At 49.1% G+C, this 17277-nt stretch overlaps 1 long non-coding RNA gene across 1 annotated transcript; it reads left to right on the top strand.

Moving 5' to 3' along the window:
* The first annotated feature begins 4824 nt into the window (after positions 1-4824).
* LOC128906555 (uncharacterized) lies at positions 4825-16572 on the top strand. The gene is made up of 4 exons (XR_008465219.1): positions 4825-5328; positions 6102-6136; positions 9000-10027; positions 16303-16572. It is a non-coding gene; the product is annotated as an uncharacterized LOC128906555 (long non-coding RNA).
* Positions 16573-17277: the final 705 nt, after the last annotated feature.

Genomic DNA, 17277 nt, shown 5'->3' with positions numbered 1-17277 from the left:
AGGCAGCCACAAATCACAGTGAATGCAGGTTACTGAAAAGGACAGCATGACCACCACAAGCTGTGGCAGGTACGGCCTGGGTAGAGCCAGTCTGATGGGTGGGGAATTTCTTCCCTGTAGTACAACCAGCAACAGGAGACTATACAGGGGATACCATAGAAATTGCAAGGGCTGCAAAGCTGGAAAATGGTATCTACAGGCCCCTCTTGAAGGGGGGCACTGATCCGTGTGAGAGCAGATACAGTCCTCCCACTTCCCACGCCTCGCTTCCCAACTGCTTCCAGCAGCACTTGTGGGTGTCCTACCATGAACTCCTACCAGAAATGATGCTGGCAGAGAACAGCCTCTGGTTGAGAAAGGAGGAGAGAGAGGAACTGAGAGCAGAAGTCCCAAGGGGGTGTTTTCCACCTGGGCAATGGTTATCCTGCAAAGACTGATGCATTCATGCCTTCTTCATTCAATGGGAGGGAAGAAGCTGCCAGGATGGCTGGTGGCACGGCCAGGCTGGTCCCGGGCAGAGGGCAGCCCCAGCTCCATCAGGCTGTGATGTCCCTCTGCCTCACGCTTCCCTTATCCAGGCACCATCCAAGTGGAGAAGCAGCTACAGCCTAATGGGGCAGGCCATGGGGTGGCCACTCCCCCGAGAAAAAGGCTAGGAAAGCTGAGCAAACAGCATCGGGGCCCTTGCTGGGAGAAGGCAGTAAGAGCACTGAGGATCATTCCTGCCGCCAGAAGCAGACTGCAGGTGAGCCACAGCCTGCAGCATGAAGAGCTGCAGGTCTGAAAGAGTCGTTGTCTAATCGTTGCGGTGTCATTGCCAGTTTAGACTTACCTCATCTCTCACAAACGCAGGCTTATTTGTATTTGACCCACCCATCTAATTGATTCACATCCAGACACATCTGATCCATGGTTTTGAGAGCATACACAGGGGCTGCACCTGATGCTCTCTCGTCCTTCACCCCATTCGTTTTCTTGCACTCCCGGGCTTCTCGGGAGCTAGTTTGTCCTCTGCCTTGCTCCAGCGTGCTTCCTGCCTGTAGCGATAGCTCTTCTCTCCAACAGGTAGCTCGGTTGTTCTTGAACAAGCTGAAGAAGTATCAGACTATTTCTGGAGCGACGTGATGTATTCCACAGAAAGTGAAGCTTATGCTTTCTGCTGGAGCGGCGATGAGAAATAAATTCCTCTTGATATGAACTGAATGTAGTTTTTGAACGTGTGACTGGCACAAAGTATACAGACAGTGACTTTCTGCAAGGATAAGCTGAACTAAGGAGTGGGGCAAGTTGAACCGTTTCTTTTTTTTTTTCCACATTTTTTTTTAAGCTACCTTGGCTGAGTTGCTGCTTTTGAACAAGGGCGGTGAGGTCCCAGGTGGGTGTGGTGCACAGCTATAGGGGCATGTAGGCAGAGCTGTGAAGCACGTCCAGAGCGATCGAAGACCTTGATGACTTTTTGTTAGGTATACCACAGAAGGACGATGTTATGACTGGAGTTATATGGACCAAGGTCAGGATATGAATTTGTAACTGAGGCAAGAGGCTGTAAAATAAAGCAACAGCATTGTCCAGTTCTTCACATGACTAATGAAGCATCATTCGATAATGCTGATTGTCACTGCCAAACACAAATTTTAAGCACAGCTCCCATTCCCACCCTGCAGTGTTTATCAAGGTGGTCCCCTCCAAAACGGACTTGCTTCTGCAGAACCAACAGACATGACTTAGCGATTAGCCAAAGGCCATGCAGGGGAGGAAAGGGGAGGATCCGCTCAAATTACTCCCCACCCCTTCTGTGAGCAGCATGGAATGGTTTTTGACTGAATTGTGCTTGAAAGGTGGTGCGCTGGTCTCAACCCAGAGGACAGAAACAGAACAGCTGCCTAATGCAGATGCGGTTACAGCAGTAGAGATACCTTCACATCATGCTACTTGTTACTGAAAGTTTTACTAAAAAAGATTTTTTAAAGTGTGTGATAAAAGAGTTCGGTATCTGAGGCAAGTGTGGCAAGGGGAAAGGAAGGGAAATCATGCTGAAATCTGGCAGCATGACAGGGTGGTTTGGAAGACAAATCCTCTAGAAGAAAGAAAGTAATTCAGGAAAGCTTTATTGTAAGTGAAGAAATTAAGATCTGTGGGCTCACCAGAAAGGCTCCAAGTTATCTGATCTGAATGTAAGGCAGAGGAGGCTTTTGCCGCAATAAGCAGCAAGGCAAGGAGGAAACCCCAACATAATAAAGTGGCAAAATCCAACGTATGATTTAAGACCATCTTCTGTCTTTTTCAGAAAAGAGAAATCCAATCTGAGCAAAGCTAAGAGAAAGGAAAATTAGATACGAAAGGTAAAACGTTAGTCACCTTCCCCCTTTGAATTTTGCAAGAGCTAGCAGTTGAAGAGGTAAGAGTAGATAACCAGAAAGTATGTATCAGAGAGGCTTTCCTGAGAACCGGTGGGTCCATTGAGTGGCCAGGGTGGAAAAGCAAAACCCTTCAAGTAAAGGTCTTCTACAGAAACTGAATGATTTTGGGACATTGGCCTTCAGTGCAGGCTAAGACAGAGAGGGAGAGATGCAATCCCAAAGTACTATTCTTAAGCACTAAAAATGAAGGAACCATTGGCCTTGTGGTAACCAGACAACCCCAACTGCCATCACCCTCCCTAACAAAAGCGCATTGCCTTTTCACAAAAACCTCCTATGGGGCTTCTCATTTTTCCTGAATCTCAAGCAGAGCTTCATTGTCTGATCCATGTGATAGTTTTTAGATGTTTTGTAACGGAAGTGTAAGTAAAACGCCATACACTTAGCAGATCTCTGTATGGAGACTGCTGGACTTTACATCCACCGCAGAGCTCTGGGAGAGGGAGCTCCCCGCACAGAGCTGCGTCACTTTGTCAGGCCTCCAGGACTGGAGATAGGGAAAATCACAGAATGACATTTCAGTTGCAAAGAAAAACAAAGCCCTTTTTTTTTAGTCCAATGTGGTCATTTTCCTTCTCCTGCCATAGAAGAAAAAGGTTTCAAAAGCACATGGAGCTATCGTGCCTTGGCACCCATTGAAGCTGGAGGTAAACATCTCTTGACTTCTGTCGGGCAGAGTTAAAGCACAGCTGCTGCTGAAGAAGATGCTGGTTGAAGACTGCATCCATCTTGCAACAATTTTTAAGGGGGCTTGTTCCTTGCTGGAGCAAACATACATGTTTTCAAGTATTTTTACAGGAGAGAGATGTGCGTTGCCAAAGTTGAGGTGGTTTTTTTTTTTCATTTGCACCTTTTTCTCTACAGATGCAACAGTCTGTCTCCACTGGAAATGTTGTCACATCCATAAAGCTACAGGGATGTGTTTCAGCTGTGACAAGAGAATGGATGCAGGAGATCTCTCCCCTCCCATGTCCTTAGACAAAATTTGATCAGAAATAATCCAGCTGATTTCTAGTGCAGCCAGAAAGCAGCAGATGAGGGAAAAGCCCTCTCTTAGCTGAAAATTTCAGTGACTTTATGTCAGCCAATAAAAAACCTGATTCCAGCTTTAGATTTCAAGGAAACGACCAAATCTGGTAGATGGTACTTGGAGGAGGTGTCTGGGAAGATGGGCTGGTTGGGTTTTGCCTGTTTTTAAAATCCCTGTATAATATTCATCATGTACATGCTTCATAATCCCAAAGTAAATAGCCATAATTTTCCCATTTCACAAAGTTAAATGCCCACATGCCCACTTGCACACAGAAAAATTGATCCAGGTGCAGCCTGTGGAGTTTGGAAAGGTCATTTTCAAGACTGGGGAGAGATTGAGGGTGTTGCTGTTAATCGAAGAAGGGACGTTTAACATCTTTCTGACAATAAACAATGCAAATAACATTAGTTCCAGTGCTGTCCCTCCTGCCTAGAAGTGCTGTTAAGACGGTTCTTGTACTTAATATAAATATTATCCGCTGCAGTGTCCTCAGTGGTCTTGGCTGGGTTGTGCAATGTTTAGTGGTGCACAATCTCCACCAGTGCCAGGGATCGCGCTACTGCTGCAAGTCTTGCCTTTTTTGCAGTCGTGCTTCTTGCCCCCGAAGCCAGCTACAATGGCTGCAGGCCGGCGCTACGCCTTCTCCTTCCCCCTCCCTGACTCTGCCTGTGCTTTTGTGGAAGCTCAGGTAACCTGCAGTCTCCGGACACGCTTCCCTCTCCCTCTGTCCTGTAAAATCAACAAACATCCCCACCTTCCCCACCCCTGTTTCCCTTCTCTGAATGCTTAAAGACCTGGGAACTGGGCACTGCTGGTGGGATTTCAAAACCCAGCACAGGCTCAAGTGCCAGATTTGGGCTAAACAGCTGCTGTGCACTGTCACATCTACACACTACAATGATTTGTACAGCCCATTGCTGAAACGGCTTGAGCCATTTGTTTAAAAAATAAAGAGACAGATAAATTCAACTCTTCCCCTTCTCCTAGCAAGCTGATATCATGTGCCTCTCTTAAAAATGGCTTGCTCCAGAACGCATTAGAGCTAAATTATCATTTGTGTTTGTCACAGGGATTGCTAATGTGTAATGAGATTTTAGAGTTAATGTTTTGTACAAAGCACTTAGCGGAGCTGGGATGAAATTGGTTCAGGATTCTGATGTGGTGTTTTAATTAAAGATATTTTCCAATCAGGGCCGAGCAAACGACTTGTCAGAAGATTTTGTACCCATCAACCAATATACCAATGCTGGTCTCGCTTTCTGCTTTTGGGTTTTCTTCAGGGAATTAGAGGAGAGAGCCTCTCCGAAGCTCACGCAGAAGAGCCTTTCTTAGCTGTGGCCCTTATAGGAGGAGAAACACGTGTTTGATGCTCTGAAACTTTCACCTGGATGTCAATGGTCTGGTTCATTGCAGCATGACGATAGCCTTATGCTGCTTTGATTTTGCTGAACTTGCAACTGCAGATTGGTGCAATACGTGCACGCAGACTGAAGGCAATGGGAAGCCAGGTCCTGGGAGGCGAGTCCTGAGCTCTTGTCTGCTGTAGCCGGGTCCTGAGCTCTTACTGCCAGCTCCTCTTCCCTCTCCTGCTCTGCCGTTGGGCACAGGAGCCAGGGAGGAGGCAGGAAAATGGGTGATTAGATCCAAAAAAAGGAGAGGAAGAACTTCCAAAAACTGTGCCTGATAAAACCAGCAGGATGATGAGGTATCTCTGGCTTAACAAACAGGTTTCAGACATGATTCAGTGCAAACATCAATGGCATGTTAATAGGCACAGCTTTTATTAATTGCTGGACAATAAGGGTCGTTATTACCAAACCAACACATTGTTTTCTTGGCTACCTCTGGGAACTTAAACCAACATCATGTCTTAAGGTGAGTTACCTGCTTAAAATAAAATCAAAGCTATAACTAAGCATGAAGTGCAGCACACGGGGCTGGTTTCAGACACGGGCAGTGCAAGCCTCTGGCAGAAAACCAGCCACCGTCTTCATCATTTATTTTGCCCATCCTCTACCCTGAGAAGCCAAGCTGGGTAGAGCTGTGGAGGGAGGGCAGGGGGGAATGCAGGGAAGTGGCTCCTGCTGGGAAGGGACAACAGGGAGGTGTTTCCCTTCCTAGTGCTCCTCGCACTTAACCTTCTTCACCCTTCCCCTCCCGCCTCTCCAGCCCTCAGAGCCGTGATCAAGGCCCCCACCCCCTGGTTTTTGCCCCACTCCCCCCTCCCCAGGCGAGGAAGGGCACTGGCCCTGCAGCCTTGGGCAGCCCCTCTGGAGGCTGAGTCAGCTCCACGGATGCAAAACGGCACCGCTGGAGACCCACCAGGCATGGGTGTGCTGCTGTGACATGGCAGCATCGTTAACTTGGATAACAAGAGTCAGCCATAGCAAACCACCTTGGATTTCTATAGCTCCATGTTTGTTTTTGCAGTGTTTCTGACACAAACCCCTTTAGAGCTGCATCGTTATGAACCTTTCAGTAGTTTGCGTTGCATCCTGCTTGCTACGGTAATAGAAACAAATCCTTCTTTATATGCTCATGATTTCAAATACATTTGATTTGTTTGTTTGTTTCCTAAGAAGAGCAAGGAGAAGTTTAGATGTTTTAATATACGTGTACGAGTTTTTTCTTGTATTTTTCTTTTGCAGGGTTGCCCGTTTACAGGTTCCATGACTGGAAATAGGTGAGCAGTAAGTAGATACTTTAATCCCAAAAGTAAATCATAGCATAATCTGTTCATTTGGTGAACTCTCTAGCTCAGTATGGAAATTCACCTGAGCTGTGTAAAAGGATGCTACTGACTAGAATAGAGAGGTGAAGGTGAATTTTGCAGAAATAAATCTCACGTTTACACCTCTAGTGTGTGGTGGATACATGAATACGGTGGATATTGTAACATTTTCTTTGCATAAACCTTGTCTGACATCACAAGATCTCAGGAAATTACAAAGGCAGAAGGAGATCAAGCTGCCTATTCAGGTCAGCCCCTCAGTGAAATAGCATCCTACTCCATAAAACATAATACACACCGCTTCATTGTACATCTCTCATCCAGCTGTGTGGTTGCTTTATCTGCAAGAGCATTTACACACAACTTAATGAGTGGTCTTGACCTTTTCAGAGGCAGTGAGATACAAACATGCATGGGGCATCTTTCTCTGCCACCCCAAAACGTTCCAAAATCATGAGTCAGATCTCCCCGACTCATAAATTATAAGATTAGCTGAAAAAAAATGTTCATGAAAACTTCCAACAAATGTGTTGGTGTTCTTTGCCATGCATTTTATTGAGTCCATGGTTTTGAGCCCTCAGAGGTCACTCAGGTTAAATTTTAAGTCTTTTGTTCTCTATAAGCGATAGAAAATTCTGCTGACGTTCCCATCTATTCAATTACAGCACTCAGTTACAGAATCTGGGGAATTACAGAGAACTCTGAGAGGCACCTTCATGATGCTTCTGATGCACATCTCTGCCAATGTGTGCTCAACTGTATGAATTTAATTCTGCATGAAGCATTGCTGGGCAAAAGGCATTAGGAGACACAGGAGAGCTGGATTCGTGTCCACGGGGGTGGTGCTAAAGCTTCTGAGTTTCCTGCTCACTGCTGCCAGGACAGTGAACCGGTCGGTAGCTCTGTATCTCTGTGGTCGGAGATCCCCCATCTGTGGGGATTGTGGAGTAGAGAGGAAAAGGAGGTTTGAGTTGGTGGAGAGCATCCTTGGTGTGATTAGCACCTGGGAGGAAAGAGTATACTCTGCAGGAACTGAACACTCCAATGGAGGGGCTGAGGGAGTATTTACAGGATCCTTCTGGTAATGCAGGTAACGGATGCCAAGCACCCACACCTCCCTCACTCTGGAGGCTGAAAAGGCCAGATTTTAGCAGATGGCAATGGCAGCATCAGGTACACTGTGGTGCTGAGCAACGGGCCGGGGGCTTAGGCACATCTATCTCTTTTGCAAGCACAACCTTCACCAGGGCTTTGGACACAAGCATTCCCAAAACTGATTAAAGTATTCTACAGCAGTCCCAGCACTCAGGTGATCAGGTTTGGTGTTTGTGAGAGGAATGATTTCGCACCAACACGGGTGGGGTTTTTTGCCTTTACACTTGTATTTTCATCCAGCCTCTGTTACTGAAAGACCAGTTCCCCTCCTCCTCCTTCTCTGCCATCTGCTCCTTAGAGACCTGTCCCTGCCAACATGCCCTTGACACCACTGGTAGCCCTAGGCTCTAAGCAAGGCCCCCCCACTACCCCCAGTGGTGTCCCAGTGCTTCCTCCAGTGTTGGAAGAGAAAAGGTTGAGAGGGATGTAGCAGGGAGGGCTGTGTGCAGGAATTGTGCTTCCCTGGCACAGGAGAGGCTGAACATGAGGGTGCACACCAGGCATGTGCATGCACATGGACATTGAGCTGTGACTCCTGAGCAGGTGGTTTCAAAGAGCTGCTTAAGGTGAGGATTTCAGGCATTTATAAGGCCTGAAATATGGCCTGAATTTTCTGTGAGAACCTGCTTGGTAGTCAGCACTGTTTGAAATTAGGCCATTCCTTAAGCTGTGGGGTAGCAAGTACCATCCATGCTGCTGGGTTGTGGCTCTGCCAGACCCATTCAGGCAAGGAGGTTCAACCATGTGCCCTCTTCTGAGCTCCCATATCTCATGATGCCTTTGCTCTCAAGGGCTCATATCTACATTTTGACCTCTGGTTCAAAGTCTTCATTTGCTGCTTGCTCCCATAAGGTGGTTGTTTCCCTCCTCTGCACTGTCTCTTTTGTTCCAGAAAGCTTTTGTAGCTTCAGTTTGAGATGTGTTTCTTTTGGCCTGAGAGCCAGGGCTTTTGGACCCTCCAGGTATCTGGCCTTGAATCCTGCTACGTGTTGGGGTGCCAGAGTTGTTCTGGATGCTGCAGCCATCAACTCCTCAGCGCCACACTGCTTTTGCACATTTGGCCGTGCCCTTTGGCAGCCTTCACTTAGTGCCTTGACACCAGAGTTTTGATACTAAAAGCGATGTTTCCTGGGAGCATCGCTTTTTGATTCTTCTCTCACTGGTACAAAACTTCTTATTCTATAAAGCGGTGCGTTTTCCAAACCTCTGTAGCAGGAGTCATCTTGCTCCAGCCACGGATTCATGGGCAGAAGATGCCAGTGGGATGCCCTGGTTACAGCAGCTGCTCATACCAGTGTGTCTGCTTAGCAAGTACAGATGGAAAATGCTGTTGTTTTCCCCTCATTGATCACTGTCCAAAGCATCTGAGGCTCCAACAGAAGAGCCAGAAGGGAGCAAAGTTGCTGTTCCCACAGCTTTGGTACTTCCTATCACATCTCAATTCCTTTAGAAGTTACCATGCTGTACTTCAGGCTCAGTGTTGTAGCTGTGTTGGCCTCTCATGGCAGGCCTGTTCTGGCTCAGGTGAGGCTGCAGGGACCTGCAGCAAGCAGTTTGGCGCAGGTCTAGGGACACGCAGGTTTCTCCAAAACCTAGAGGCTTGTTTGTCCTTTAACTATGCCTTTTTTTCCTTTTCTTTCTTTCCTTGTTGCTGGTGCAGGTGGCTGGAGTACTGCATGCAGTTCTTCTGTTTCAGGCAGATGAAGACATCTGTAACTGTCAATATCTATCAGCCCTGTCCCTCTGCCATTTTTCTTTTGTTGTTTTACACAGACTTTTACAAGTGGCTCCCTCTCAAATTTCCGCTGAAATGAATAATGTCAGCCGAGCCTGTAAATCTGTTTCCCTCTGAAGGGGGAGGAAGACACCATAGGCAAAGGAATGCCGCTGGAGAGGCTGAGGACATGATTACAATTAGGCTGAACAATTACAGCAAATTCCCCCGATTCCTTCTCTCCTCCCCCAGCAAGGCGCTCCTCCGCTGCCCATGCAGCCTTCCTGAAGAGGGTTTCCTTCAATGCTCCCCTCTTTCCAAAGGCAGCAAGTCCGTAATGGGGGCTGGCCCTCGTCTTGAGGGGCCCTGTTGGCCCCCTGGCACCTCATCAGCTCCGGGTCTTGTTGCGTTGTTTAGTCATCTCCAGTCCTGGTTTGAGGTAAAACAGAAGCAATTTTCTGTTTTGCAATTTTACTTTTTAGCTGGGCCTCTTCTGAAGTCTGAAATTAACAGCATATTGTTCAGAAACTGTTCACTCTCAGAGTGATAAGACCTGGTTATACCAAGGAATGGTACACACAGAGGCTCTTGCTTAGACTTATTGCTATAACACGCAAGGTCAGCTAACTTTGCTGTTTGCCCCGTTAGAGGGTCAGAAGCGGAGAAGCGTAGAGGGGTCCCACCTGCAGGGAGGAGCAGGCGGGACAGGTGACCCAAAACTGACCAACAGGGTATTCCATCCCATATGCATCATGCTCAGTATAAAAGCTGAGGGATCAAAGGGACAAGGGGCTCTGGCTCGTTCTTTCTTCAATGGCCGACGTCTGAAGAGGACCCTGTCAGTTCGTCTGCCTTTGATCCCGATCCGAGCACTCCTGACTCTAGTTCCGGAATTCAGCTCCTGTCTGTCGCTGACTCCAGTCTGGGACTTTCCCTGTGTCTGCTGGTGACGCGATCGTCATCCTGGGAGCTGGGTACTGTTTTGTATATACTGTATACTTTTTTTTCTTTAATTTTTATTATTCTATTATTATTTACTATTTTCTTATTTATTATTATTTTCATTAAAGTAGTTTAGTTCTTTCTCTAAACTCGTAAATCTCCTCATCTATTCCTCTCCTCTCTGAGGAGAGGGGGTGGGGAGGGCCATCCGTCGTTCTGATCGGCCAATCCGGCCAAAACCGTGACATCTCCCCAGGTAAGTTTTTTTTCCCCCTTTTCTGCTTTTGCCCATGCTAAAGCATCATTGCCAGGAGCGATGTCAAGGTGCCGCCTGCTCTGGCAGCAGCTTCAGCTGCGATGGTTGAAGGGGACATTGCTGCCGGCCAGCCCCCCTCACCCCTCGGTGACAGCCTGGCAGCCTGGAGCAAAGCTGCCACCCCCTCCGGGGACTCGGGTATGCTGGACCCCGACCCCCTGCCGGGAGCACCGCTGTGTCCACAGGGCAGTGGAGGCAGCCGGGCACAGGGTGGGCTCTCCTGCTGCTGCTGGCTTCTGGCTGGGCGCTAACAACCTCGCATTTATGGATGGACACCTTCCCTTGGAAATTGCCCCCCAAACCTGGCCCGGCATCGGCCGCTGCCCCAACAGGTCGCCGTGATGGGAACGTCACATCTCTCTGCTACAGCAGGCATGGTGGCACAGCAGACGGCCTCGTCTTTCCAGGGCCCTCCGTTTGCACCTGCGCCTAATTACATCGGCAGGCGGAAGCGCTGAACAGAAGGATGTGCCTGAACAGCTAGACCACGCTCTCAGAAAGCTGCTTAAATTGCTATTTTGATCTCTTCCACTCCTCAGAAACCTTCTCTTTGTTTAAAGGCTTTTTGCTAAGTAAATCCAGCAGGTGCCTTGCCATTCCTTGCTGCCTGTCGGTAACTGATTTTCCTTTTCCCTGCCCATGACGGCCTCGCTGCTGAGGACTTACAGCGCGAGACGCCACAGAGGGCTGCACCGAAACCTCCTGGTCCCTGCTCTCCTCCTCCTCCTCTTCCTCTTCCCCCTCCTCCTCCTCCTCCTCTTTCTTCTCCTCCATCCCGCTGTGCTTGCTCTGGTGCGGGTGCTTGTTACAGGAGATGTGGGGGTTTTTTCTCGTGTGCAGGGCTCCTTCTTCTCAAAATCCATAATCTGGCGAGTGCTCGGGCAGCGGGGCCCAGCCTGGCTGCGCAGCCAGGAGTGGTTTATGATGAGAAATGGTCTGTCGGCTGCCGCAGACTCGCAGCAGCATAAACGTGTTTTCTGCAGAAACAACAGAGAAACAAGGGGAGGCAGGGAGAGATTAGCTGCGAGTGGGAGGGTGAAGATATGGGGAGTGGAGGTCAGAGGAAGCGTGGGCTTGAAAACAAGACCAGAATGTAACGCCATTGCTCTGTGATTTTTTTAATTTTTTTTTAAGTAAAAAGGCAGATAAAACTGGCAGGTTTTAACATGGGCAAGTGTCCAGAAGCTCCTTCCAATGCTAGTAACTTATCTGTATCAGTTCTGCCACCCACCTCCTGTCACCACTGCTCATCGGGGCATCGGGAGAGTGCCGCGGCGGCACTGAGTCGCTTGTGTCTCAGGCAGCAGATCACGAACAGAGGTTGCTATTTTTTGAGACTTGAAGTAAATTGGAGAAAAATCAGCGGGTCCTCGTCTGGCTGCTGACCAAAGCAAAGCCTCGCCTCGGTGTGGGAAGCCTCAGAGAGAGTTTTAAGTACTGAATATTTGTCACTGACTTTGCAGGCTCCATTGCTCTTACCCCTAATCTTCCTCACTTGCTCACGCTGTGCATGCAGAGGCAGGGAGGGATGATAATGGACTTGCAGTTGTACTTGCTGTTCCCATAACAAACGGCAGGATCCTCACATAAATTGTTTGAACATGTAACACTGCTCTTATTTCTTAACGATAAGGGCTTAGGAGCTGCCCTTTTCCAAAATGAAAGAAATGAACCAAATGTTATCTCTTTGTTTTAAAAAATGATCCCTGCAACTACTACAACAAAAAGCCATTACGATGATCCTTAAAGGTCTCACAAGCTTTTATGGAAGAGATTTTCCACTCACCAAGTCTGGCTTTGCTCCCATTGCCTCTCCCTCTTCCCAGCCCACATGGCTCAAGCTTTCTAGGGCAGCCCAAGCTCCTAGATAGAGCTGAGCTGAACAAGCTTGCCCTGGAGGACATGTCAGAGGTCAGTCCTGGAGGGAGAAGTAGCTACTTTGGATACTGTGTCTAAAGCCAAGTGTTCTAGATCTTGCTCCAGTCCCAAGTGCATCTGCCATCAATTATATATCTATACTTGCTGTTTACACAGGTTTCTTGTTTATCATGAAATATTTACCTCAAGGCTCTGCATCTTCTGTTAAGCCCAACAGTAGTGTCTATTGCTTATTTCAAGGAAAAAAAATTCACCGTAACCTTTTGATGCTATGGCACAGATCTATTAGGTGGCTACCGCTGGGCTCGTGCCAAGCCATGGCGAGCTGATGCTGGCTCTTACCTGGACCAGTGAACACAGTAGGGGTGTGTTTAAACTTGAAATTTCTGAGTCTAAAGAAATAAACCCCTCTTCTATCACGTGTTTAATAGGTCTACGTTTCTGGAGGTAGTAGGGAGATAGCATATACAGACACACACATGTATGCGCGCACTCGTACTGGTTTGCACTGATGAGTCTGAGGTAAAAAATGTGATGATGTGAAGTCACGTTACTTCCCCTCCCAAGACAGAGCTCAAGCCCTCTTAGCTGGTTTCACGATCTGTGGAACAGACGGCCTGGAAACTTAACCCATTTGATTTTTGCATAGCCCTCCTAACTTAAACACGCTTATGTAGGTTAATGCATGCACCCATTAACTTTCCCACTGTCAACTGCTGTTAGCGTAGCTGCTTAACGCCCTGCTGGGAGGGAGATGGATGGGCTCCTCCAGATGCCATCTTGACGCTGCTTTTTTTAGTTCAGCCCCGGGGGATGCAAATCCTAGATGGCTCTCCTGGAGCTGTGTGTGGCCGTGCAAAGCAGTCCGTAGACACACTCTCACACCTTAGATTCCTAATTTAACAACACCCCATGCTATTCTTAGGTATATTAAGTGGAAATAATATCTTTGCTAAAGTAGATAAGCACAACTGCTTCCCACATGAGGAAAAAGAGCCACCGAGGGCTTCAGTGATATGGGCTGAGCCGGCTGCAGAGGTGTGAATTGGCTTCCCAGTTATAAGAGCTGCCAGTCAGCCCTGTGCCCAACTGACTGGACCGTGGCTGAAACCTGGAGTGGGCACGGGGAGGTGCTAGGAGTGGAGAGGGAGACAAGGGAAAAAGAAAGAGAACAATGCATGGATGAAGAGAACGAGGCATGCGAAAGCAAAGTCCTCATCTGTCTCTGCAGGCTTTATGAACTAACTGAATGGCTGCCAATAAGAGCAACTTTCTTCAACGTGTTCTGTACCAGGTATTTGGCATGGCTGTGTCCCAGTGATGTGTTTCCCTGCACAACACTTCAAGGAGATGGTCGGCACCAGTATGCTGCATGTAGCAGAAAGCAGGTGGATTTACTTAACTCTCTGGGTGGCAAAAAGTGGGAGCATTTTATATTGTTCAGGCAGGAGTTAACGTCTTTTTCACTGGCTTTCTTCAGATGTATCACAAAAGTGGTCTATGCAATGGGGAGCGGGGGGAGGAGCAGAGAGAGAGACAGAGACATCTAGAGCCAGCGCAGGCGGGAGGCATGGCTGAGTGATGAAGAGTGAAAGATGCTGACCAGGCTCAGGCCACACACGAAGGGCTGGCTGCCTTTCCTGACCCTCCCCAACCCTGGAGAAAGACAGACCTTGACAGGGCTGCGTCAGGAAGGGAGCACGTGGCTGTGTGCAAGCACCAGGAAACTGAGGGGTTGGTGTTGGTGCCATCTTCCAGAAGAAATCTACTGTTGGCAAGGAAGAGAAGTGGGTTCTGTTTGGACCCATACAGAGTTGCTGGGAGCGATGTGTTCCCACTGCTGAGCTAGACAGTTGAGTGGAAAGTCTTCCAGCTGCTGGATGCCTGCTGCTGGAGCTGCTCCACCTTCCCTGCTCAAGAAACCAGCCTGTCTTGGAGGTGCAACCCATGGGTGGAGACAGGCTCTCATGAGCTGGAAGCGCTTCCAAGTCCTAAGCAACTTCTGTGCTGAGGTTTTGCTGCTTCGTACAGTTTATTTCTGAAGTCTTATTGACAATTACCCTAAATTAAAATGAATACGCTGCTGGCTGCAGCGCAGGGTCGTTCGGTACAGCCAAGGGTGTTTTGGCAGTGGATGGGGGAGAGGAAGGGAGAGAGATGCTGTGTCCTGACCCAGACCTCACTCCTGCTGCTTACCCTGGGTCTGTAGTGGGGAGAGCAGTGCGGGGAGAGCAGTGCTGCCCACCAGTGCTGCTCTGGATGTCTTCAGGGTCTCAGTTCAGTGCTGCCCTGTTCCAAGCCCCCGTGCAGCCCAGGATAGGACTTGCTGCGGCGTGGGGACGTCCACCCCTTCCGTCCACAGCAGACAAGTGGGTATCTCAGTGTGCTCACTTTGGATCTAAACTCTCTAAAGCAGCTGCAGCTGGATGGAGGATCCGGCTGTGCTGGCCTGGCCCTGGGATGGTGCTGGGCTCCTGTGCTTTGTTCTGATGCCCACACAGAGCCTCGGCTGTGCCCCGGGGCTGGCCAGTTTCGTCAGGCGGGTGCTGTGGGGAGGAGGGAAGCCCAGTGTCTCTGCCTGAGTGGGCCCCTCTCGCCTGCGCTGACTCATGGGGCTCCAGGCTGGATGTCTGGCGGGGAGCCTGCTGCCGTTTAGGAGAGAGGTAGTCATCCTCACGTGCCTCCCCGCTGTTTGCACAACCACCTCATCCCCGGGCTGGGGGAGGTGGAGGCTGGACAAATGTGCCTGGACGAAGCTGTGGCATCCCGAGCTCGGGGCTGCGCTCCCAGGGGAGCTGCTCCGCGCTGTCCTATTTAGGCACTTTCCGTTGCCTAATTGGAGTTGCCAGGGATTGCGTGTGTCGCCCAGCAGAGCACAAAGCGATGTGACGACAACTCTCACGTGTCTCTAGTCTTCCCTCTTCTCCCTGAAACAAGTCCGGACAGAAGAGTACCTGGGTGGGTTGTCTCATGGAAAAGCATGTGCAGATGTGTGTGTGTGCCCCCTTGATGGCACATGCTTAGAGGAGACACCACCAGAGCTGTGCCCTTTGCGTGAAGCTGGAAAGGGGCAAACCTGCAGGCTGAGCTGGGGTTTGGAGGCAGCTCCGACCCCATCCTGCTCCCCTGGGCTCTGCAGCCAGTGAGCACAAACATGCGGGGTGTGAGGACAGCGTTTATTTGGTTTGCACGGTGGATTTTGCTGTTTTCCGAGAGCAGGAATGCCGCCTGCTCCTTCGCCTCCTCTAGTGCAGCTGCACCTCTCTGTCCCAGCCCCAGCTGCCACAGCTCAGCTTTGCCTCAACACACATTCTTGTGCTGGGTGCAGGGCCTCTGCGCTCTCGGATGGAGATTGGCTTTTAGCTGCCTCTGCCTGCATGGCATCTGCTTCTCCCTGCCTTTTTAATCTTCTGCATTTTCCATAACCTAAAATAAACCAGTAACAAATCTGGGATGCACTCCTCCAGCCAAGGGGACAGATCTGGGGCTGTGGCGTTCTGCACCTACTGTGATTTCTGCAGCAGTCCCTCTTTCTTTTTCTTTGTCTTTTTTTTTGTTACACAGAAGACTTGTGAGAAATGTATTCTTCTGTCAGTAACATTCAAAGGCGAAAAGAAAACCTGCCAGAAGAGAGCCTTAAAAGTCTGACATATTATCATTCAGAGGAGAATTTTCAGTAGAATTATGCTGGAATTTTTCCAATAAATAAATTCTACAGACTTTTAAGGGAGAGCTTTTAGATTAATGGAAATATTACTTAAATTAAAATTCAACCCATTAAGCCATCAATTCCATTGTCATTGCAGCATCACGTGTTTAATGTTAATGACATGCACAAATAAAAAGGAAGAAACCTATTTGTTTTATTGTGCCAAAAGCTGAGTACAGTCTGTTGTGGAAAGTTAAATACAAGCCTGAGTGGGCACAAGGCAGGATCAACAGACATGGTAAAAATGCCCTTGCAGAGGGTATGTTGCCCCGTACTATGTATGGAAATGGTAAGAAACACGTTTGGGCTTGTATTTTCAATGGACTGTCTTTTTTTTTTCCCTTTTAGTGACATCAGGGGGAGGCCTTCTGCATCTTACAGGCTCTGTCACTTTGTTTTTGCAGCCTCACATAGAGGAGAGTGGATCCCAGACTCCAGCTGGGACACATCCTAGGTTCACTCTTGCGCCAAGGGAAGAGTGGGCAGCTTGGAGGGGAGCTGCCAAGTTCAAACCATGTCTTGAACTCTGTGCACTTCCAAGATGAGCTCTCACAAGACTAGGTTTCATGCCACCTGCATCAGGACCTTCTGCTTCCAACCAGGCTGGACAACCTGAGGGACAGTCCTCTTGGCCTTTTGGAGCCTCTGCTTCCCATCTGGGCAAGGGTGCGTGGGCAGAGGGACAGGTGAGTGGGCAAAGGGGGAAAAGCTAACTGGCTTCTACCTCTTCTGCCTTTTGGTGTGATTTATACTGGATTGGGAGAGGGTAAAGCAGCAGAGAAGGTTTCTATGTTTTATGCTATGTCACTTGTCAGCAGGTGACAGGGCTCTTGCCTGGGATGTATGTGAGCTTGGCTGATCCGTAGGGGTTTTTGTCTAGAACCACCCACCATGGTGCAGGTGTGTGTCCTCTGGGGTCACCCCAAGTGCAGGGTCTGCTGCTGGTGCCCTGGGGAGAGCAGATGGCAGAGGCAGCCCGGGAAGGAGGTGAGTCTCCAGCAGACGGGAAGGACTGTGTCACTCTTGGAAAGGGTGGCTCATAGTAGCAGGGCTGCGGGGAGCAAAGATGGATGAGGCTAGCCCATATGAGAGGTGCCACATCACAGCCACCAGTGCTGCATTAGAACCCCACCCCTGAGAGTCTGCTCAGGCTTCTCCTGACAGCTTCTGTTGCAGGACACTGGGGTGGTCTCGTGGCTCTTCCCCATGTTGCTTTGGAGAGCAGCCTGGCTGTTCTTCTGGCATCCAGGTGCAGATAGCACTGGGGATTTTGCCCGAATCCTTGCTGGAAAGCAGGTGGGCTGCCAACCCAGGGGACAGAGTCCAGCATTTAAAGCACCGCTTATAAACACAACCCCACAAAGTTCCCATCTGAGAGC

Source organism: Rissa tridactyla, chromosome 3 (assembly GCF_028500815.1).
Source record: "Rissa tridactyla isolate bRisTri1 chromosome 3, bRisTri1.patW.cur.20221130, whole genome shotgun sequence".
NCBI classification, from domain to species: Eukaryota; Metazoa; Chordata; class Aves; order Charadriiformes; family Laridae; genus Rissa; species Rissa tridactyla.
This window is presented reverse-complemented; position numbering and strand designations above follow the sequence as displayed.